Genomic DNA, 25,378 nt, shown 5'->3' on the forward strand with positions numbered 1-25,378 from the left:
TCTTCGGGTGATAACTGATTTCAAATCAATTTATATTATATTAGACAATGAAAGTCCGAACTGATGAAATACACCACGAAAAATTGTCAATCAGATGCCTTCGAATTCTCATCTATCATTCAGTTATTCAAAGTCCTGAAGGTTCTTACCAAAAAATTAACTGTTTCATAAAAATCTCTCAATATTTCACTTCAAATAAAAAACTTTCATTTTACTCAAATAACTCAAGGATTTTAGAAAGGAATATATTATAAAGAGAGAAAATTTGTAACATTCTTAATGCATCATGTCACCAATGTCTTTTACATATTTATTCTAAAATGGTTAACCATTGGTGATTTCAAATTGTCATACCGATAAAAAACAATAAAAAAATTAGATAACTTATTGAATTTGCTGCTTCTATTTTCGACACCTAAACGTTTTTCGATTACTAAAAATTATATCATTATTAATGACAAGAAATTATCAGAATTTTTTTTCAGAGAAATTGAGCAATTGAAATGTTGACAGTGGGATACAATGATTGTACTTTGAGTTAGAAAAACATTTAAATGTGATATGAGCATTTCACAAAAGGTCGAGAAGATGTAATTTTGAGAAAATGAAGAAAATTGTTATGGAGAATCTTCGAATCACTATTAGAAAAGTTGCTTGAGGATGTCAGCATATCGATTGGCTCATTCAATGTAATTTCGGTACTTAAGGTGGTAGATATTACATTTTTTATCGATTATGTCAAACTCCAGATTTCATCATAATTTTAATTTCAAATTCATATTGAATACTAGTACTGTTATATTAAACTTATTTTGTTACTACCTCCATATACACATATACAAATAGCTTTTCCAGCTACTTCTGTGTTTTTTCCCTGTTTATTCACCACGTATCCTAATTTACTGTATTTTTAAATGAATTTATGTATTTATACGTTGTTAACAGTTTATCATTATTATTATTATATGAATGCATGATGTATTGGATGAAAGCTTCTGTAGATTTGACAGAGATAAAATACTTAGCAAAAACCAACTTGACATATTTTGTTAATTTATCGATTTTCGTAGTTTACTTTTCATGAATTTCTGAATTTCATGAATAAATCGTCAAAATATGCTAAAAGCACAATATTCAAAAATTTACGTTTCTGACATATTCCCAAATTATAAAAATATGAATAATTTCACATACCAATTCTCATTTTCTAAATGTGTTTTTTGTATTTCATTAGAAACTATGGTATTCTTGTTTAAAAACATTTAATTACCATATATGCATTTCGGTTATAATCTGATCACTCACAACGAGTGAGACGACTTTTGGATGTATTTTGCGCTAACGGGGGGCAACACCCCGAAACCGATCTATTACGAAGCTTGCACAAATGTCTGTCCTATATAATCCATGTCCTTCATGTTTATAGCTACATATGTAGGGATCTGTGGGAGGTGATTATTTCGAATTTTATTTCTCAATACGTTATTTCGACTTTGAAAATTTGAAGCATGGCACAGTCAATCGATAATAATTTATACAAATGAAATATTACAAGTACTATCAACGAATAAAATCAGTTCCCCCAGATATGAATCAACATTCTTCCCACAATAATTATGATTCCGTGGTCCAGGTGACAGTAATGATATAAAAGAACGAGTGGGTGACGAGTGTGAACCGGTATGGAACCGAACAGGTATAGAGGAAGCAGCCATCGTGAGAAATTAGAGATCATTTACGGGGACGATGGTGATTCATGAGTCTATTCAAATTGAGAATGTATTTGTCGGATTCGTGTACAGTGTGGGTGAGAATGGATAGACCGATTGGAACTCATGATGACTTAGAAGACGTATATGCTACGTTTTATCCATCTATGTGATAAGTTTTATCCATCTATGTGATGTCAACTGCGATCTGAAGTAATGACCACAAATTTCCAGAAAAATATCTATTATTTTCTGTAACTCCGTTATTCGAAGATTAAAAATAACAAGAATGGAATGTCTGTCTCAATTTCACTTCAATTTTGTTCCAAGACCCCACATAAATGTAAAATGACCGCCGGTGTAATTGACGTAAACAAACTGGTGACGAATTAATTTTTGAGCTTTAATTTTTTCACTTTTCGTATGTTCGCCATGAAATTCTGGATTAAAACAATTGCAATTGTTGCAATAGTCCTTGTTAAAATTATTGTGAAGAATTGAATGTACCTTCTTGCTCAATACATTTTTGGGAACACTTAAAATCCTTTCTTGTAGCCTACAAAACGGTACGACCATTAATGCTAAGTATGGTATTCGTTATCGCTATCTGGAGATCACCGATGCTACCGTAGCGATTTTTATATAGCTAGTTCTTCAAAAATTTACAGAAATAAAAATCCATTTGTGTAACCATATGGCGCTCACCTGAAGTAAAGTCGATAAAATGGTCCAATGATTTTTGAACCAATAAAAACGTGACCGTCTATAAAACTTCATATATAAAAATCACTGCGTGTACTCATCTACTGAATAAATCCAGGTTTTGGGTAGAATCATATCCTTGACTACTCATCTTTTCACACGTGCTAATTTTACTAAGTGAATGACCTTGAACGGCTCCAGAAGTATGATTTCTTACAGACATTGTTGTCTTCTTCTTCCACAAGTCACTCGATGCTTTTCATTTCTAACGACATATGTTGTCGACATATATTTCTCTCTGGTTTTTCATGTCTTTCTGGCCAGTAGTAGATTTCACAGCGCTCAATATTTCCAAGTAGATCAGATACTTTGCAGCATAATAAAGTTCAGGCTTTTCCAAATAGTAGAAACCATAATATTTTCTCCAAATCTGCAACGGAAATATGAATGTGAGTAGACTGAAGACACTTTCTAACGTGTCCTACTGATACTGTAGAGAACACCAGTGGCACCTCTAAGAAGCAGAATTTCACATTGATGAATTTAAAGAATCAGCAATTAGTGCTTTCACGATTCACCGTACACCTATTATGTAGTTTCTAGATAATGTACACATAGAATTCATGTGGAATCTACAGACAGAACGAAGAAGTGAGTCAATCCATTTGTGTGCCTTGGTCCCGAGTTTTAGTAAAGATACATGATAGTCTAAATATCATTCTATGAAACGAATTTCAATAGCTTGTTCTGTCTGAGCAAATTTCCTTCTTACACGCAATACCCGCAGCTCATTTTCAAACCACCGCACCGTCTTCACTGTTTCTCTCTTATTATCTTCAGGATTGCCTTCGAAACACGAATACATTGTAGGACTTCAATGTAGTTGAAAGACAAGTCCAATTTTGAGTTAGCGAGTCGCCTGTCATCTATGGGATCGGTAGAATACTGAAACACTGAATATTCATGATGAAGGAGGCTCGCAAAAGCGGTTCGTTTCAAAGCCAACTTCCACCAGAAAATTTGGGAAATCTGTGTTGATTATAAATAGGTACTATGATAATCCTATCAACGTTGATTTTTTTCAAGAAAAAAAACACAAGCACTACAGGAAAATCCTTAAGGCGCTCTTAGAGCGGTGCCTGTGCAAAAGTAGTGATTCACATTGGATTTGAATCGCTGGAGATCAAATCCATTTGAGAAAACGTTCTCAGGAAGTTTATTCCACATAACCACCGTTCTCCAAAAGAAATAGTTCTCAAACAGTGAAATTAAAGTCGTATTGAGTAAAACCTCAAAGCGATGGGCAGCCACAGTCCATCGCGTATTTCTGATATGTATCGCTCTTGCTGGAATCAAATGTGCCAAGTTACTTGAACACTTCCCGTGAAACTATCTATAGAAGAGGGACTAAACTCCAACCTTTCTTCGATGTTCTAGACATCTAGACTATCAAGGTTGCAAGTGATGTTCGTTTCTCCAATCAGGCGGATAGCTTTTTTCTGGATGGAATCCAGCAGCCGCAGGGTATGTTCTGGGGGCGGAGCTTCATATATGAGAACAATACTCCACAGAAGGTCTGATCTGAGCTATATAAAGCATCAAAAGTTGCTGAGGTGTGTACAGTGTTTCAAGCTTTTGAGAAGCAGCTTGCAATTCTAGCGACATGATTTTACCAAGACAAATTGGTTTCCATTTTAACACCCATTAGACTTATCGAAGCAGAAAGCAGAATTGTCTGTTCTGACATAATTATATTCGGTTCGGAAACATTTATCTTTTTGGAGAAAACCGATGCCTGGGTTTTTGTGGCATTGAATTGAACCTGGTTACTTTCACCCCAATTCGAAATCACTTCTAGATCCTCATTAAGATATTCAACCTCCTGCTGCAGTAGAAGATGTGCATCCGCAGCCGATATCCTGGAATCCAAATGTAATGACAAAACATGTGAGCTGTTGTCAGCAAAGCAATATATAAAATTCTTGGTTTTTTCCAATAAGTCGTTGATATACAATTAAAAAATGTTGGAGACAATATGGATCCCTCGAGAACACCAGCGTTGATGTTGGAAGTATGCGAGAGATATCCTTCGACGACCACTTGCAGGAAACGTTCTTTCAGAAAGCTGAAGAGCCATACCCAAAAATGATCCAACAAGCCATATCATCGAAGTTTGACCAGCAAACCCTCATGCCACACACGGTCAAAGGCCTTTGAAATATCAACCGCAACAGCTTGTGACTCTCCATGTTTCTCGATAGCGTTATTCGCTATACGATAGAAGGTCGCCTGTTGATCTTTGTTTCCGAAAGCCATATTGTTTCCAGTGTATTCCTAATTTTGTGGTTATTTACATTCCTTTCCATACTCGGATACTTGCAAAAATCATCAATCTAAGAGTATTCGTGAATTTAAACGTACAATGGAAGTATTGGCCTCAATGATTTAGGACAAATTATCTTTTTGTAATTTTTTGTGAATCCTGATATATTCGGATGTGAACGTCTTTGACTTGAAAGAGTGCTTCATTTTGCAATGTTGAACTTTACGTAATTACTATGGCAAGAAAATTGATTTAGTATTCAATTATAATGGTGTTTCACGGATGACGGAATCCACCTGGGTTAGAGGCAAATCGGCCTAGCCGCTGCTAACAGTCATTTGCTTTCCGAGTGTCATAAACTCTCTTCAAAAATGTGTTCGTAATTTGTTTCTTCAGTACCTTGTTGGTAGTTGGTTACTATGTAGGTAATAAATTCCGTACCAGCTGTTGTCATCAAATGAGGGTATCGTAAATTACCGCAGACTACAACTAAAATTAATTAGGATTCATCAAGGGAATTTCCACAGCATATATCTATGTACAGGAAATTTCAATTCATTAACAAAAATGTTTTAACCAGATATCAATTTAATGACTCATTACTGGTTCTACCCATTACTCATTCTACCATCAATATTGGAACCTGAAATTTGGTTAATTATTCATGATGTAAATTAATTCATGAGCGATTTTTCACTTCTTTAGAAGGTATAGACCAGTAGAAATATTAGAGATTGAAGATGATTTCTAAATTATATTCTGTAAAACAAATTTTATTAGGAAAAAAGACGCTTAGAATATACACATAAGTATATACCCATATTAAAAATGTATATTAGGCTCCCTCTTAACGTTTGAACTGGACAAGATATTGTTGGGTTCTTTTAAAAGTTTTGTCTGTTTCAATATCATGTATTTTTGTAGATCCATATCTCAATAAATATTTATTATACTGATCCATAGAGAATGTTCTACTCCGAAGTGGTCGAGGATTTGAGGACCCTGATGGAGACTGACCCATCACATACAGTGTTTGGATCAGATCATCACGTGTGATGAAAAGTGGATCATCTGTGACAATAGGAGACGCCTTCCCAAAGGCGAAACCCATTAAAAAAGACCATGCTTACTGTATGGTGGCCTGCGGATAGTGTGATTCATTATAACTTTCTGTAACCGGGCCAAAACATCACAGCAATTTCGTTGAAGTATTCCCTCATCTAGAGGCGTCGTGTCAGGTGATCTAACAGGGCTTTCTGAGGTACCACGTTTGCCTATTTACAGTTTTGGATTATCGACTGAGTTTTCAACTGACTTCGCGTTTCAGAAAGTTGTGGTCCCTCCTCATCACGACATGCTGGTTCAAAAGTGGTTAGATGACAATTTTGCAATTTTGAGAACGCATGGATACAAACAGAGGTGCTTACAATGATATTTCTACGGAAACATTTTCTGAAGTGAGAAATTGAATTAACTTTATTAATGTTAAGAAATAAATGGTGAACATTTTGAACATTTAGTAGAATCAACTGCAGTAAGTTTTGAACACAGTTGTTTTTCCACAAACTCCACAAACACATACTTTTTTTCATTACAAAACACAAGTATTATAGGAAAATCCCTAAGGCGCTCTCAGAGCGGTGCCTGTGCGAAAGTAGCGATTCACATTGGATTTGAATCGCTGGTAATTAAATCCATTTGGACAAACATTCTCAGGAAGTTTATTCCGGATAAGTGCATATGCCATGCTCCAGTTGAGGAGTTGAATCGTAGATTCTCACGGACAGAAAGTAATGTGTTGTTTTTCCGGGTTTCATTCCGTATTCTGTGTTTTTTATTCTCACAAGGATTATTTCCTGACGCTTCGTCAAAGACTCATTTGCCATCTTCTGATGATGTCTTGAGTTTGGACCTAGACTATACTATTATTCCGAAATAGTAGGAACTACATTCTTAGAAATGATTGACGTTTTTTCCTCAATATGTATCTTGTAGTGGCGTACAAAAATTATAGTAAACAGATAAAAAAAATGATGACAACATATATAGAATCACACCTTGACAACAATGTACCTACTCGTTTTAATGCAAAAATATTTCTGAGAATGTAGTGCCTGCTATTATGGGATTGTACGATTACAGGTATATTCATTTGCACATAAAATGAACAGTTGTAAATACTTCCTATCAAATCGTTTTTTGTCGACCAGGTCATCCCATCCGATACACCACTGGAAAATGAATATCGAAAAGCAATTTGTGAATCGTAGAAGTTCCGACTATAACGAGGGATGCCACCCCATTAGGACTGGTTAGGGGTGCGGGGAGATGGTCGATACACAAAGAGGTCTAGGTATACGGAGACCCAAAGTCAACCTGCCTTTCACAAATGCCCGGGTAATGAATGCCCTATATATGCAACAATCCGACAATTAAGCTTGGAGCGTGATTACAGAAATCAAGGACTTTTGTTGGAAAAAATGATCGGGACCCAATTAGGTTATATTCGACGCAACAGATGATGGATTTTTACATTTTGTGATGTATTGACGTTGATAAATGTCATTTAATTGGGCGCTTTTGTCAAAAGTCGTTGGAGAATGTTGAGTTTAATGACGACTTCGTTTTCACAGGGACTTCATGTGGAGACGTAATTGTATGGTAAATATGTAACGTTTTCTTTCTCGCAGAATTCGCTGCACGCTCTCGAGAATACGTCATCGACTGAACTTTTTGATGGGTTCAAGGAGAAATATAAGCATCATCAGATGAACCACAACGAACTTACTTGTTGAGAGTGATCGAAGGTTCTCCATACTTTTTCGATGGTACACACTGCAGTTAGTTTTGATAACGAGAACAAAGTCACTCGCAATAATGTGGAAAAAAAGTCTTCGTTAAAAACGTGATACACTTATCTAAAATGTATGTATAACTATAGTCAAAATATTGTTTAGGAGGACATCACTAACACGTCCTATGTTAGTTTACTCAGTCAAGAAATACACATATAACACAAATGCATCCAGCGGACGTACTGAGGATGTACGTGAAGGATGTTATTGTACAAAGTAAAGGCGTACGGGTCAGGGCGTACGTTATAGAGGTACCTGCTATGTTCAGAATCCGTCTATTTCCGTTCAATATGTGTAATGACAGTTTTGATCCAGTTTTTGGGCAAAACATGCATCGGCACCTGAAATGTTAGTAAATCTAGCAGGTTTTTATTTTCATATAATATTGTCGAAAATATTGGAAAAGGATATCGGAGAATGTTGGTAAGGGAATCTTTCTTGTAAAAAACAGTGTTCTTGAAATTCAGGATGATAAAACTCAAAAGTATTTTTCTTTTGAATTTCTGAAATATTGTATATTTGAATAATGGCACAATACTGTCATATTGATACTATAACAGTAATAACATGTTCACATATAAATTCAGAATAATTTGCATCAAATACACCACAAATGTAACATTAGCATCTGATGTTTTTACAAAATCTGGAATATAATAGAAACAAAATGCTGAAGATGTAAATGTGAATGCTTAATTGATGGAAAAACTTGGCAAATGATATACTAAATTTACAAAATTATAGAGTTGAATCGGTCAATCTGGAACACACGATGTACCTATATCCCACAAATAAGTTCGAAATTATGGAAACAATAAAAAAATTGAAATCAAGAAAATCACCCGGATATGATAATATCCAGTCAGAATTAAACATATTGTCAGAGTTTCAGTACGGTTTTAGAGAAGGCCAATCAACCGAGGATGCCATTTGTAAACTTATTACAATTTTTTATAGTGCTCTAAATGAAAAAAATACCAATAATTTGAATATTCATGGACCTCTCCAGGGCTTTTGACCCTGTATGTCACAAAACTCTTTTACGAGAGCTCAATGACTATGATATCCGTGGGAATACATACGATCTTTTGTCCAGTTATTTATCAGATCGTGAACAGAGTGTTGGAATTGATGGTGTCATAAGTGTTTCCAGTACTGTGACCTACGGTGTTCCTCAAGGCACTGTGCTGGGGCCACTTCTTTTCACTATCTATATGAAAACAGACTATAGTCTGTTTTCTTTAAATACCACTTATCAAACTGTCAGTTTTGCCGATGATACTGCCTATTTGTACACTTCTTCAACTTGGCAAAATATGAAACAAACGGTTAATTACCAAAAAACTTGGTACTTACCATTTACATCTTATATTAGCTGATTACCAAACTCGCATCCCCTTAAAGTAGGCATGAACAAACAAATTCCTTCAGCAACAAAACAAAAAAAAGGGTATCTCCTGATTATGTCATTTACCTCCTGATTATGTCATTTATCGAAGTGTGAAATTTACTCTACATGTAACTTATCAAAAAACCCAAATATGACTTCCCCTAGATGTGTCATTATATCACGTACAAGCAGTTTGAACTGCTTCTGTGATTCATTCGTTCTTTAACAAGTGTTACATTCCATTGTTTTGTAAGATTTTATTTCATTATTTAAATAAACATTATTATTATTATTATTGAAATCTGAGTTAGTGATAGCGATGACATCTCCCGTTACGAAGACGTAGTAGAGCAGGCTCAGTTTGATTTCGATTTGGATGTAAACACATATCCGATCTAGTTCTCATAATAAAAGTAACGAATCTATCTGAAGTTATGCCAAAGTACTGTACTGTTTGGGATTATTGAAAGTGCTTGCAAATCAATTTAATATCGTTGAGAACTGTTGCGCTATTCATAAAAATTTGGTATATACCAACAGAATAAAAAATCATACATTGCATAGCTGGAACCAATGCAAGAATTATGTGGCAACAGATACGAAATATCTTTGGACTTGTTGAAACCCACCTTGAGGGAAATATTGTGATGTTTTGAATATCTACAGTGAAAATTTTTGGTTCTCTTTTGATTAATCAATATTCAAACACAAAGTTTTTGTTTCGACTGTAATGAAATCCAAGGAGCTGATTTTGTCAAATGATTCGATAAAGCAATGAGAAAAATGCATTGAATTGCCAAAAATAAATTTATTTTTATTTTCTACATGTGACTTTTCGAGAACGGCGTTGATAGGTACCGTAGAACGGTAAAAAAACTGTCACGTTTAATGGTAACAAAATGTCAAAACAAATGTCACAACTAAGGCACAAAAAGTAGTTTCATATCACAATGAATACTGCAAAACATGTGATGTTTAATGTAATAGTCATTTTTGTCTTTCAATTATATTTCTGAAATGGATAAAATCTCGATCAAGAACCGTGGAGTAAAATCCAATCAAAGTGGTAAATTGAAAGCGCAACCGCGAAAGGATTCTTTCGCTCAGTTGATTGATTTGAAAAAGTTTCAATAGTACTTGGGTAATTACGATTACAAATAAGATTTTCGTCTGGGAAAAAGCAGCGTAAAAATTGTGTTAAATTTGGAAGTGTCTCACAAATGTATAATTAATTTAAGATTTTCGCAAAGTATTGAAGATATCAATAATAATTATAATAATAATAACAAAGAAAAACAAAGTTGCTGCAACAAATATGCTTGTCGTTCCAATCTTAATCTTTACTAACTTGGTTACCGAAAGGCACGTCGAGTGAATTTTTGTTTTGGTGAGTGAAAAGAATTCTAAATAGCATTTTGAAACAGATGTTCTATTCATCATTCAAGTATACATAAATCATTTTTTCTTTTTCGATTTCAACATCGAATGTCCATATGGAAAATGAACCAGATTTTAAATTGCTCTTCGAAACTATTGAGCTGGAAAAAGTTTCAATTGTATAAAGGCACTAGAGGTCTAAAAATTATTTTTCATTCAAAATTGACAGACAGCTATTATTAGAATACATGCTACTTAGTGATATTGGAATGAAGGAATAAACACTATTTTTTTAATTTTAAAGTGAAAAGAATAGACCCTATAAGCGATTTTCTCCTACTAACAAGTTCAAAAATCTGTTTGGAGACTCATGCGATCTACGGAAGGAAGGAACTCCTGATGACTTAGCTCCAGCCAGATTCATTATGTTATGTAGATACTTCAACCTCAAAAGCTCACGACTTCCGTGTTGACGGGGAACGTATAACCGTGGACCGACTGACTGCAAGATACTCCAAAAGTGTAGAGCAAGGTCAGGACGGCCATATTCATAGAAGATTCCGTGATGAGATTTGTTGAAATGTGTGCCAATACTTCGTCGTGGAGGGAGCTTTTCACTGCTAGCTGTGAGTGGCGTTGTACAAGTCAGATGGAAAAGGATGTTCCGTCTAGAACCTGCATATCTCCCTTGCGTCGTTCTCTTATGGGAAGTCCATCGAAATCAAGGAATGATCGAAATTCTTTTCACATAAGTCATATCATACACCCACTGGAAATAAAGGGTTGACCCTATTTCTTTAGTCTTCAGGGGTGCTGTAGTTATATCCTCGAGTATTCCTATGTAAGTTAATATCGTTTATTAGCTTTATATTGTATTTACATTTCTTTAAAGGCTTGCCACATTATATTTTGACTGAATTAATCAAATAAAAATGATAATTGCTGCTTCTGATAATTGTTGTTGCCAACCAACACTTACATATAACTATTTACTAAAAACTCCATCATAATACCACCAGTTTGTAACGTGGGAAATGAAGTAACCATTATTTAAACTCTTCTGGAAAAAATGCTGACCTGACCGAACAGTTTGTAGAAATAGCTCTCAATGAAATAGGTAGTAATGGTGACCCACATATTTATAATACTTATTGAACAATCATCACAAACCCAACTACCACGCTCGTATTCGACACCTAACTTTATGTTCCCGGTTTGTCCAGAAAATTATGGGAAATCTATTTCAGATATATTATGACAACAATTTTTAGAACGACTAATGCAAAACCCAACCATATACTGTTAAAAAAAAATAATATTTTTAATATACCCTGTTACTGTGAAAAAAGTTATTTCGATGAAATTTCAAAACTCAACTCATGTAAGAAAAAAATTAACATTGTGAATATGTATAGAGAAGTCAGGGCGATAGCGGATAATATTTTAAAATCAACTGGTGATCACGCGTCTGAGATGCTTTTAACAAGTGAATTTTTTGGGTTTTGAGAACGAAAAGGCATTACTTTGCGGAAAATTGGTAGTTTTCAAATATCTGAGTTTCAAAATTGAATTCTTTGAATCACCTGTTTTCTTTGTAAGCTCTTTAGTAGTTTATTTTTGGGGTGAACTTTTCAGTTTGCCATGTATTACAAATCAGCATAGTCTATGTTGTAGTTCATTTTTCAGACTGTGACAGGTTGAAAACACGACAAAACAGCATGAAACGAAGCACTATTCACTTACAGAATGAGTTTCATTATATGATTACTTACTATATAAATAATACTTACTTGTTTGGATATTATTGATTATTGACCTTCGTAATAAAGACACTAATATAAAATAATGCTTTTGATTGAATTAAATAACATATATCCGACTTCCTTAATACGTCTATGACATTCGAAGATTGATGTTTTCATTTCCGTCATCACGTGATAACCAGAGAGCTTCTGCATTACAGCTAGTCAAACCGATAGAAAAATTCCACCCCCACCCGTCTCGAATTAGGGAGAATTTTCCGTCGGTCTGCCGCGTTGTCTCCGACTCCATTTGCTCCGTCGTTCTCTGCGAAATAAGCAGGCGCACGCCACTGTCTCTCTCCCTACACAGTGGAGTTTCAGCGTCTCGCTGGGAATTCAGTTTCAGTCCATGATCATCGTCCGACAAAGATAGAACGCAGTCGGATCTGGTACAGTTTGCAGTACGTCCGTAAAACGTGTTTTCGGCCGATAACTATCTCTAATCTCTCGCCTTTTTCTTCCTTTGTGTTGACTAGCCCGAAGTGTTTATAGTTCATGATTTCAGTGTTGATTTTGGTGATTGTTTTGTTGTGTTACTCTTGTGCGTGTTATGATTTTTGTTGAATTGTTTCGTTGCCCTCGATAAATGGATTACGACGATTTGTGGTGAGTTGATTTCAGGGTATTTGGAGAGTTTTGCGTTAGGGGTTATACTGAAAAAACCCGGGAAATGAGTATCTTGAGATTCTCGTGAATTGGATTCCCAATATTGTTATAGGCAGCTGAAGCGTCTTCGAATATACGATTCTAAAGAGCCAAATAGATTATTTCAAAAGAATAGGACTCGAAGAAATTTACCCTAAGGCTTATGTTTCCATTAATAGCTTTAGACTATAACGAATAAAATCTTCGAAAAGATATACTTTATGTATGTATGTATCATTGACAGAATATAATGCTTGTTCATAATAATTCTGAAACAATTCACCTTAGGTCAAATGAACACGTTTTTCGGTAGATTTTGATATATTTAATCAGGTCGAAGTTAGATTTCTATACTTATGGATTTGATGAACATACTTTATGTCTTCCCCAGAAAATTCAAATGGAAATTTCAAACCTACATTCAAAGATGAAGGTAGGAGTTAGATATTTATTGGTTTTCTAATTCTTCATCTAATGAAAAGAAAATATTATTTAGGTACCTATATGTTTGTTGGTTTGTAATGGAGAAACTGAAAAACTACCCAGCTGCTTTTGAAAATGTAGTATCAGCGAGTAATATATGGTTTAAATTTTATTTTCAAAAGGGAGGGAGATTTCTACAATTTCTCACCTTTTTTTCCCTTCCTGTTGACTAGCCCGAATTGTTGACTTTGGTAATTGTTCTGTTGCGTTACTGTTCTGCCTGTCATGATTTTTGTCGAATTGTGTTGTTGCCCTCGATAAATGGATTATGACGATTTAGGTGAGTTGATTTGAGGGTATTTGGAGAGGACTAAATTATTTTATTCATAAGACACAAAAAAATTGTTACTCTAGTTCAGGTTCGTAGGTAGGTACAGGTTTGCGTTTTTAAATTAATACCTTTTTTTAGGCGAATAAAATCTTCTAGAGAGACGATATATGTAGCTACTTTTTGTATGTGAGAATCATTAACAGCATCGAAAGATTGAATATTGGTACTTATTCACTTGTTCACATCAATTCTGAAACAATTCCTGTTTTGTCAAAAGAACACCTGTTTTGGTAGATTTTGATATAATCAGGTAGAAGTTAGATTTTCATTTTCATGGTTTTAATGGACATACTGTATGTTTCCCCAGAAAACTCTAACTTTTAAAAATATAGGTAGGAAGTAGGTAGATATTGGTATTTCAATTCATCATTCATCTAATAAGAATAAAAGATTATGTAATGATTTGTAATGGATAAACCTTGGGATAAACTCGAGAATAAACTGTAAAACTACCTGGCTGCTTTTAAAAACGCGTCCACCTAAAGTCTAGCTACATTATAAGTGAGTGATATGGTCTGTACTTATTTCATTTTTAAAAGAATAGGGGATAGTCGACTAGCTTGAATTGTTGATGGTTCATTTTAGTGGTGGTTTTGTTCTGTTACTCTTGTGCATGTTATGATTTTTGTTGAATTGTTTTGTTGTTGGTTATCATTGGACAGTTTTGGTTGGGATTTGCTGCTGAAAGAGCTGTCTAAATCATTATTTTGAGGCCATGATGGCCTCAAAATAGTGATTTAACACTTTGGATACTGAAACAATTTCCCCACACTGACAAACTGAAATATCTGATATATGTAAGACGTGAATTCATACTGCATTAGAAGTGCTTCAGTTACTGTTCCTTTCGACAAAAAATTCTCCATAATTGATCGTCATCGCGGGAATTCACATCAGAATATATTCATTCTCATATCCCTTGATATGGAAATATAATTTTTGAATTCCACTATGCCAAAAACACAATACCTATGTACAGTTGTCGAAGGATGTATGATGTATTTAATTTAGGTATTTGTTAAAAACACTTTGCAAACCGAGAATATAAAATTGGGTTGGTATTGATCATTCATCAAGAAAATTTGAGTATCACAATTGACAAGTACTATGTAATAATAATAACAATAATATGTTTATTTACCAGCAATAGAAATAGTTTCCAATATATCATATGCAATTTCAGATAGAATACATAAAAAAAGAAAAACAATTAATTAAATGGAATGTCCTAGAAATGGGTAATAAACATCGAGAGAACCCAATAAAACCCTAAGGTTGTGCATGGGAATTCTTTACTTATTGTGTTACCAAATAATCTTCGAACAGTATTTCAGTGTGAGTATTTACTTTATTTACAATATTTTGGACCTGAGAAAAAGTAAATGACAATGAGAGGAGAATCGAAAATTCATTTCATTTTTATATAGATGAAAGTAGAAAAATTTGGATAAGTTATTTGTTGTCAATTATATTTATTACGATGGTAAATTTTCGTTATGTGGACACCCAGCGATTTTGAAAAAATTTTTGACTGTACTTACGTATTTTGATGCGTAGATTACGAATCCGAAAGAAAAAAGCGGCGCTCTCCCTTATTTAAAAAGTTGCGGCCCTTCAAAGTTCAGAAAAAGGCAACTTTTCAGCCTTCTTTTTCACTAAATAAACTATTCAAAAACACAAGCATTTATTCACTAGGTCACCTTTACACCTTATTCCTCCTTCTTTAACACTTTTCACTTCAATAATCAACATTTTTCTTATAAAAAACATAATTTAAAAACGAATGTTTCTCCTGGTGACATTATTCTATTTTTAGGCTATTTACTAGTGACATTTCAGAAAAAAGCGGTTGGTATTTGCCGTCGCCTACTATTTCAAATTCGTAATACACCACCAAAAACCAATTTACGATCTAAAGAATGAAGGTAAAAAACATTTGAATTACTTCAGGAATATGGACTGCATCAGTCGTACCAACCATATCATTAACCTTAAAAACGTAAAATACAGTGATATATAACCAAAAAGCAGCTCCGTACATTTTTTAACATTTTTATAAGAAAAATGTTGATTATTGAAGTGAAAAGTGTTAAAGAAGGAGAAATAAGGTGTAAAGGTGACCTAGTGAACAAATGCTTGTGTTTTTAAATAGTTTATTTAGTGAGAAAGAAGGCTGAAAAGTTGCCCTTTTCTGAACTTTGAAGGGCCGTAACTTTTTAAATAAGGAAGAGCGCCGCTTTTTTCTTTCGGATTCGTAATCTACGAATCAAAATACGTAAGTACAGTCAAAAAATTTTTCAAAATCGCCGGGTGTCCACATAACGAAAATTTACCATTACGATTTCATGATCTACATTGAGGAGATACTTTTTGTATGATCCGGGAAGTACGTACTTCCCGGTACGGGACATGTAGATTTTGACAAGTATGGTTTTGATAGATGTAGATGATCATTATCCTATAGTTGCGAAATAACGACACGAAATTAGTTGACATTTTGATTTTTGAAAGTTTGCATGGCTTTTGTTCGAAATTATCACAATAAACTATGGAGAACAGCAGCGATAGTGAGTTTGAAAATGTGCTGTACGTAATTTCCTATGCAGCAGCAAGTACTACAGCACAATTATTGCCAGGTACGAAAATGTTTGTGATTTGTCCTCGAAATGGATGGATATGAAGAAATGCAAAACTATTATGGATGATGTAATTTTGTATTATTTGGCGCAAAAATCTGAAACTGTCAAACGCTTTACTTAAGGAAGCATGTGAGAAATACCATTGAAATGAACACAAATGTAAACATAGTCACTTTTCCAATAGTTATCGCATTTCTTTAAAGGAAGAATGTTGGTTATAGAGTAAATAAATCAGAAGTCTTCATAAACGACAAGGGAATCATGTGAAAATACCGGATTAAAAAAACACATAGTGGGAGAACATTCTTTGTAACTGGGCAAGAAAACTTGCTGTTGTTAAGGCAATATTTTTGTTTACGGCCGTCCCATACTCCATGTAATAGTTTTTGGGAAAAAAAGGTTTTGATTTCAAAAACTACACTTCACGATTTGATCTCCACAAACTTTATTTGAAAAAATATAATCACATGTTTCGCTAGCACAGTAGCTTTCTCAAGTGCATGAGAAAGCTACTGTGCTAGCGAAACATGTGATTGAATTTTTTTGAAATAAATTTTGTGGAGATCAAATCGTGAGGTGTAGTTTTTGAAATTACTATGGATCTTCATCAAGTAACGGCCGAATCAATAAGAAAAAAAAGAAAGGTTTTAGCTTTCTACTTCTACATCTTCAAACAAAAAAAAAATGTGGGAATCTTGAAAAGAAAAGAAGGAAGCATTCAATTCCATAACGAATGTTAGGAATACAAACTGAATAAAGAACATTGTTTTCCTTATAATTCAGCGTTCATATAAAAATATTTGTTTCGAAAGTGTAACTCAATGTTTATATTAAAGTAGCTGTTTCAGGAGGGCTTTTTCCTTAGAGTTTGTTTCTGAAAGTTACTTCTATGCATGATGTATAATAATAATAATAACGGTTGAGTATGTCAAAACGTGTACAAATACAAAATTAAAAATAAAAACTCCGTGCACTTAGAGACACAATATACAATTTATATAGATAATTAAATATATAATGGTCAAAACCTGAAATAATCTGTTATTTATGTAACAGCATCGTCATTAAAATCTTCCTAAAATGTTACACATCTACAGGGTTATCATGCATTTATTCTTTTAGAGAATAATAGGTTTTATCCAGGAGCACCTCTTTGATTTGATAGTTATACTGTTTTAGAGCCATATTTTTTATTGTACTTGGAAGTTTATTAAACAATTTAATGGCCATTAGCTTGGGGCATGATTCAGATACAACTAATCTGTATGTTGGCACTTCCAACTGTAGGGAACTTCTAGTATCATAATTCTTTTTACCATTAAGAGTGGGAAAACTGGTTGTATGCGATTTTACATATTTTAATATCTCATAAATGTATATGATGTATATGATGATCTAAAACCATACTGCCTCGTTGAAAACATAGATGATTGTGTGAACCTCTTAGCAAACGTAGGACGGGTTGTAGAATGGTGTTATCGAAATAACTTGTCGCTAAACCCGGATAAATGTAAGGTCATGTCCTACAGTTCAAAAACGATTATCTTGATCTTTGATTATTCAATAGAAAACGTTTCCCTGGTGAGACCAGAATCATTACTGATCTTGGCGTCAAATTTGACACTCCACTGTCATTTAATAGGCATATCGATAGTGTTGTTGTAACCTCCTCTCGTTTGTACGGATCAATTGCACGTAACAGTAGTGATTTCAAAGAAATTTCGACTTTAAAAACTTTATTCTATGCTTTCATAAGATCAAAGTTAGAATACGTGTCATTTGTGTGGAGCCCCTTTTATCAATATCATATTGATAGAATGGAAGCAATTCAACGACGATTTTTAAAACTGCTAAGCCTAAAAACCAATGACACTTATACTCCAATAGGAACAACCCATTCTGAAAGTCTCGAAAAAAGGCGTGAATATTATAGTCTTCTACTAACCTAAAAAATTATCAAAAGCATAGTTGACTGCCCAATATTACTGGAAAAGTTTAATATTTGCATTCCTAGAATCTGTTCCAGACACCCGAGTACTTTCTATATAGGAACATCTCGCACAAATGTTCTGGAGAATTCTCCAATCCATACCATGTGTAAAGTAACAAACTCTGTTAGCGATTATTTAGATATATTTAGTTGCAAATTGTCAGATATAAAATCCCACTTCCTAAAATAATTGTTTTGTCACCAATAATAAAATAAAAGGGTAATCTTTATAGTCACTTGTTCGTATTGTTTGTAGTGTTTGTAGACTTTACAGTGACTTGTTTGTGATGTATTTATTATACTGTTATTTTCTGCTCTGTAATTTGGATATGTCCTGTTGAGTATTGTATTACAAATAAATAAATAAATAAAAAATATACCTGTAACAGTCAATATTCTGAGATTTTAGAAGAGGAGTTTGCAACTTGTCCTTTTAGTAGGTAACTCCTGCTATATGGTTCTTTTCTGAATTTTGAGTATTCTGGAACACTCACTAGATGCTCCTCTAGCTATAATACCACTTTTGGGTTCTTTTTATTTCATCAGCTGCTTTATTAACTGTGGCTTTAACATTTTCCTGGGTTATCAATAAAGATATTCTTATCATCAGCATACATAACGAACTTATCACTCACTATAAAAATAATTTACATATATATAAGAGTGGACCTAATATCGAACCCTGAGGAACCCTGAGGGAACAATTTTTAGATTCTGATTTATTTCTGCTAACCTCTTCATAGTAGTATCTACCCTCTGAGTAACTTTCAAACCATTTGTGTATTATTCCCCTGATTCCATACATTTCAAGCTTTGTTAGGAGAATTTTGTGATCTACCATATGAAATGCCTTACTTGAGTCTATGAAAATCCCTAGCGTCCTTTTACCTTCATCCAACTCCCTGTACACGTTGTTGAGGAACTGTGTAATCGCTTGTAAAGAGTTTATTTTCAAATCAATTGATTTTTTCCCTTCTCTGGATGATTCCTATATTTTTTCAAGAAGTAGAAAGCCAAAACATTTCTTTCCCAACAATATGGAAACATTTTGAATCACTTTTACTATGAAAAAGCTGCTTTCTGACGAGCCATTGTTAGAGACTTGTGCCAGTTAAAGGAAGGCGAGATTTACTTTACAATCTCAGTATTGTGTATTGAGATAAAACGATGTTTCTATTCTAAATTATTCGATCTCTTCACACTTGCTTCTTCCTACAACCTTCCTACGGTTCTTTCAACTTTTCTTTTTAGATTCGTTCAAATATTCCCTTCGTTATCTTCTAGAGTTTAAGAGTCTTGTGAAATAATCATTTTGTTTTCAAATTAATAGAAACGCATAATGTGGCAGCTTTAGCCTCATTTATCGATAAATGTTATTTTTCAAGCCTTGTTGGGAGTTGAATTTTTTATCGGAATGTGCGCTTTGTTTGTTCTATAATGTTATCGCATCCGCCAAGAATATTCAAATATTTATTTGGCTTGTTTATCTTCTGAGGACTCCATGCAAACCATGATAATACTAATGCAATCATTAAACTGAGTGGAGAATTATTGAAGAAAAGAAGTGAAATATACAGCACTCTGGATATGGATTACTGCTGTGGTTTCGCCGTCAACCCCAATGATAAATCCTTAGAAGTTGTAAGAAGATGTAATGGTGATGCCAAGCACTGAAAACCAAATTTGGTTTCCTCTAGTAGAGTTGAAAAAGTTGATTTTGAAAGTCCGGGTTTATCAAAAGACTTTATTTCACATATGAGGCCACTTGAATCTGTCAATAAACTATAAACCTATAAACGTGGCAAGCAATGAAATATTTGAATAAAACCTCGAAGAAATCTGTTTTTCATGTTTATCTGTGAATGATGTCATTCAAGGCCAGGAAAAACTAATCCACCGATGTTCGAATATAATTTCATTGATAATCCACAATATTATCAACACTTATGGAAACATTTTTTATCGATATAGTATCTAGCTACCAGTTATATCCTATGTCGTTTTTTATCATAGTTTAAACATCACTCCCAAGTTTATATTGCGCTACTTAATATGTGTTATATCTCTGAGTTGAAATTTTTGGAAAGATAACTCAAGGTATCTAACGAATGATGAGATATTGAGCACTAGATGTAATCAAAAATTTGACTTTGAATCATATGTAACACTTTGATACTTTGATGCATTGTTAATATATACGGTGGTATGAGGAGAAAATAGTTTTTTTAATTGTAAGGACTTTATAATTTTGGCTCAAACTTGGAAAATACAAATGATATTTCTGTGAAGATTCCTGCACTGACGCCTGTCTGATATAATCCAACGCCCTTCGTGGTATTAGCCAGGGGAGTAGTTGTTTTCTGATAGGCGTCAGTCCATTAAACCTACTGTGTAGGTATATAGAGACTGGCTTGAACGTTTGAAGTTCCATTTGCTTTAGATTTGTTTATTGCCAGTCTTCAAGCATGGCCCATTGACTAATAAGAAAGTTTTTATTCCTTATTTAGAGGAATCGGGCAAATTACGGATGTGCAGTTGGTTAGTTCCTCGTCCACTAGATGGAGTGACATTTTTGATGTTCGCTCCAACTTCGGAAGAGGAATGAAATACTCTGAAAGAATTCCGATTTTCAATTGTGGAATATCATTGACTTTAGGTCGATGATGGTCACTATCTTGCACTGATGAGTGGCTAATAAGCCCGAAACCGGTCTGCAAGTGTGCCCGTTCCATAATTGAAGGTCGACTCTTTCAGTTGTATTGCCAATTGCATATGCAGGACATTTTCTGTGAAGATTCCTGCACTGACGCCTGTCTGATATAATCCAACGCCCTTCGTGGTATTAGCCAGGGGAGTAGTTGTTTTCTGATAGGCGTCAGTCCATTAAACCTACTGTGTAGGTATATAGAGACTGGCTTGAACGTTTGAAGTTCCATTTGCTTTAGACAAATGATATGAATCATTCCACTGGTTACTTTTAAATACTTTAGTAGAAATCTGTTTGAAATTTTCAGGTAACCAGTATGAAAATAATCATTTAATATTTCTATTTCACTTTGAATATCATTGAAATGACAGTCATAAATATATACAAAGGTAACAGTACTGCTCATGTCTTTATTGCTTGAATCTAGTTTGTGTCTCGGATGGTGTACAACCGCCCAAATTCAAATACTCTCGATTGTGTGGACTTTTGACGAGTCGCATCTTTCTCAAACTATTTTCTGTCATATTTTATACAGGCCTTCACTATTAAAAACTATATACCTCACCTTCAACGTAACCTAGCTTATGGACTTGAAGAAAAAAGTTGACTCGTTACTGTCAATTTCACCATTCAAAAGTAACCCAGCCCTAATAGTTGAAGAAACTGTTTCTAATGAAAAACTAGCCTAACATAGAACTTCACTCAGCCTATGGAGTTGAAGAAAAATGCAGCGGTCTAATTTAGATAAGTGTAGGCAATCTAGCAAGGTTTGGTATAGAGTATAGAGATTCCCTCTACCCGAAGGATGATCCTTTTGTATAGGCAATCTAGATGTACGCAATCATAATATTTGCAAAAAAAATGGATTATACATATTTTAATCAGTTTTAGACGTTTAATGGTTGGCAACACTGATATTTGACTTATAAGAAGAACTGCACCAAATAAATGTATTGTTTTATGAAACGCGATAAAATCTAAAAATATTCAATTTCAATTACAGTAGTTATATGTCTTATCAAACAAGAGTGTCGCCAATTACGAAACGCTTGAAATATATACAGCCATTTTGACAAGAATATGGTCAATTAAAATGACACCACGCCACTACTTTGAACTGTTGGCATCATTTATAGTTACAAGAGCATTCGTTTTTGAGATTTGGCTTGGTGCGAGCATTTTTCAAAGTATAAAAATGATGTGATCTTCTTGTATTATTCTAACTGTTTAAACCATAACGATCCATAAAGGAAAACATCTTGAAAATACTTAAGTAAACATTTTTTTGGCGAAATTCAACCGCGTTAAGTTATCAAACTCAAGACTTGCCATATACAAATAAATTCTAACGTTTGTTTGCATTTTCAACTTAGAAAGACAAATTAAACGATATTTATTTTTCGTTAAAAGCTTATAATGAAAAACATTGTTCTACGATTTATGGTAATAATTTCACATAGCGTGGTATGTATTTAATATGCGACCCTTCTTTTTAGACCCACTCTCACTGGGCCAAGGATAAAAAATAAACATAAACTTGGTACATTTTCGAAGTTCGAATGAAGAAATTATGGAATGTCAGAAATACCCGTCATAAAACATTATTCACTTAGGCCAAAGAATCACGTTAAGTGGGTTTTGATTAGAAGCATAAGAACAATTTCAGTAAAGCACTAGAAAATTAATTTTTCAACGAATTCTTCTTCATTATAGACTAGAATTGGGGTATTCTTTGCTATGTTTATCGAATGAAAAAATCCCCATTGGCCAACTCTCAGTGCTTCTTGCTACATCGTATCCTGTACAGAATTTGTCAACATGCGTTCCTTCCAAACTGTTTCACAATCATTTTTAGTAAATGTTGAAACTCGATTTTGTTGTTGTGACTGCTCGACAGTTTTATTATCAGACACATCGTCATCTTGATTACTGACCATTTTTGTAACAGTCGCCACAGATGAACGAAAAAAAAAATATCCCCGATTTCTTAATTGGGGCGATATAATTCATTTTTCCTTATTTGTTTTGTTTGTAATTACAATTACAATATTGAAATTGTGGATACAAGTAGTAAGATTGTGGTTATGTAAACTATACGACACAAATAGATCTGAATAGGTTTTGGAACAAACCAAAACACTTTGAGGATGACAACAGAACTGTTGTAAATGAACAAAAATTTTATTAACTGCGCATGATCGAACTGCACCTATCTCAGAATCAAAACAAACCTATACTAATGCATCATAAGAACATTGATTGAGTGGATCTGTAAGATTGGACGCAAGTAGTGGAGTGTTAAACTTTACTGTGATATTAAATATTCTCAAAACTCTTCAATGACAACATAACAGATGTCAGTGAAATTAAACCCTTAAAAAGTCTACCTACCCTTTCTAGGAGAAAGCTTACAAGTTCCCTTCCATTCCAACAATGCATTGAAATGCATCCATCCCCACAGGTGGCAACAAATTAAATTAGGGTAATATATATCTATAAACGTGAACCGTTCGGTTGACTAGTTATAAAAATTCGGAGATTATACGTCAAGGTTGTAAATTATCGCCACTTTATTAGTAGGTATACTGTCGAGCACCCTCTGCTAAGCTCTCGGTACACCCGTTCACTAGGTATATATGAATAATAAAAGGAATGCAAAGGGTTCTTAGTACGAAGGGCTCGCTGAAAAGTCTTTATTTGTATAAGTAAAATGCCGAGAAAACGCTGAATCTTGTTATAATTTGATTTGGTCGGGATTAAGAAGTTGAATCGCCGAGTAATTGAGGTCTTTCTTCCAACAAGTTTACAGAACCGGTTGCTCGTCGAATGAAACAGGGGATTAAAATATGAACTCTTCATTCGACCCCATATTTCCAACGCACTTTCGATTCATTATCATTGTGATCACAAAATCTACCTGAGACAAAATTCCGAAACACGATCGAAAGTCGAATATTCAAACACCGGTAAGTAATGCCAATATTACTTCAATATTCATCGAGATACTTAGTTTTCTGTGAGCATTCCAATATTTCCCTCAATAAAATAAAACTGCAAATAAGTTATGAATATTCAGATTTAGAAAATTTCAAGAATTGTTAACGCAGAAAGATATTTGCCTTTTATACAGGGTTTATTCAAAAAATAAGGTGAATTTTCATTTCATTCATCAATTTCTATTTTGTTCTCTTGAAAGTAGTCCTCCTCAGATATAATACCTACACTTTGTTTTTCAACATAGAAAAACAGATAACGTATATAGATAAGAAGAAACAGATTTCAAGGTCGGAGAGGACACAGTTTACGTAAGAACGCAAGACTTTCAGTACTTCACTATTTACACTGTCTGTTAAAAAAAAGGTGAATTTTCATTATTCTCATCATCAATTTTTATTTTGTCTCCTTCAAAGTAGTCCACCTCAGATATACACACATCGGCAAATTTCTGGAACCCGCTTATGTTTGTCTAAGTGAAACATTATTATTATTATAAGTCAAGAAGTGTAGTACAAAGTACATTTAATTTGGTTATGTAACCAACGCAAATTGGCTGAATTTAATTTTAACTGAACATCCATTGGGATGTTGTTCCATTCTTCTTGGGCCGCGAATGTGAGTTACGGGTGGGTTTGAGATTGCTCGTTTAACGAAATCCCACATGTGCTCAGTGGGATTCATGTCTGGCGAATTTGCTGCCCATGGTAATCTTTGAATATTCTAAATCTCTAGTGCATTTTTTACTCTTCTCGTGCGATGGGGCCTAGCATTGTCAACTATGAAAATGAAATTGCCTCCAGTTTCATTTCGGAGAGGATTAATAATGGGTTCAATAATGTTTCATTCATATCTATCCCCTCTCATAGTATCTGGAATGGGAATGAGCTGCGTACGACGACAATGCATTATGCCTCTATAACCGATCCTCAATGGTATGGAACGACTTCTCTAGCAAAAGATAGTCTTACTTGTCGCCCTGGCTCTCTCCAAACTCTCACTAGCTGAACCAAATCTGGTCTGTCTATGTGTCTGGGAAGTAGCCTGGGTACTATTAATGGCCTCCTGGATTAAAAATTGTCTCTAGCAAGTCTCCGCCGTATTGTGTTACTGGAAATCAATCGACCAAACATTTTTCTGAAATGAGTTCGGACTGCTGAGACTGTTATGGTTCTATTCCGACGTACATATCCTGCTAGATACCGATTTTCTTTTGCATTGGTTACCCTAGGACGCCCAGTTCAATGTCTCCAGTCAACGCTGTTAGGTTAATTGCACACACACCGATTTTGGACGGCCGATTTTATACCGGTCGTCCAAATTCCAATAGTGAACCACATGTGAGAACGGGACCCGGCACACATGCCTACCGGTGATCGGCGTCGATCACCGGTAAAATCGGCCGTTCACAATCGGTATGTGTGCAATTAG

General features: G+C 34.3%; 1 protein-coding gene across 2 annotated transcripts in view; it reads left to right on the forward strand.

Annotated features, from left to right (window-relative positions):
* Positions 1 to 25,378, forward strand: part of LOC111512406 (LIM domain only protein 3) — a 158,985-nt gene that overhangs the window by 27,627 nt on the left and 105,980 nt on the right. The window contains exon 1 of one of the 2 annotated variants that reach the window (XM_074184562.1): positions 12,490 to 12,764. The exons of the other annotated variant lie outside the window; for it this stretch is intronic. The gene's annotated coding sequence lies outside the window, so the exon portion shown is untranslated. Of the gene's footprint in view, positions 1 to 12,489; positions 12,765 to 25,378 lie in introns of those variants that run through there. 2 annotated transcript variants of the gene reach the window in all.

Source organism: Leptinotarsa decemlineata, unplaced genomic scaffold, assembly GCF_025532065.1.
Source record: "Leptinotarsa decemlineata unplaced genomic scaffold, Ldec_3_MD MMD2_tig00026354_RagTag_RagTag, whole genome shotgun sequence".
Classification (NCBI taxonomy): domain Eukaryota; kingdom Metazoa; phylum Arthropoda; class Insecta; order Coleoptera; family Chrysomelidae; genus Leptinotarsa; species Leptinotarsa decemlineata.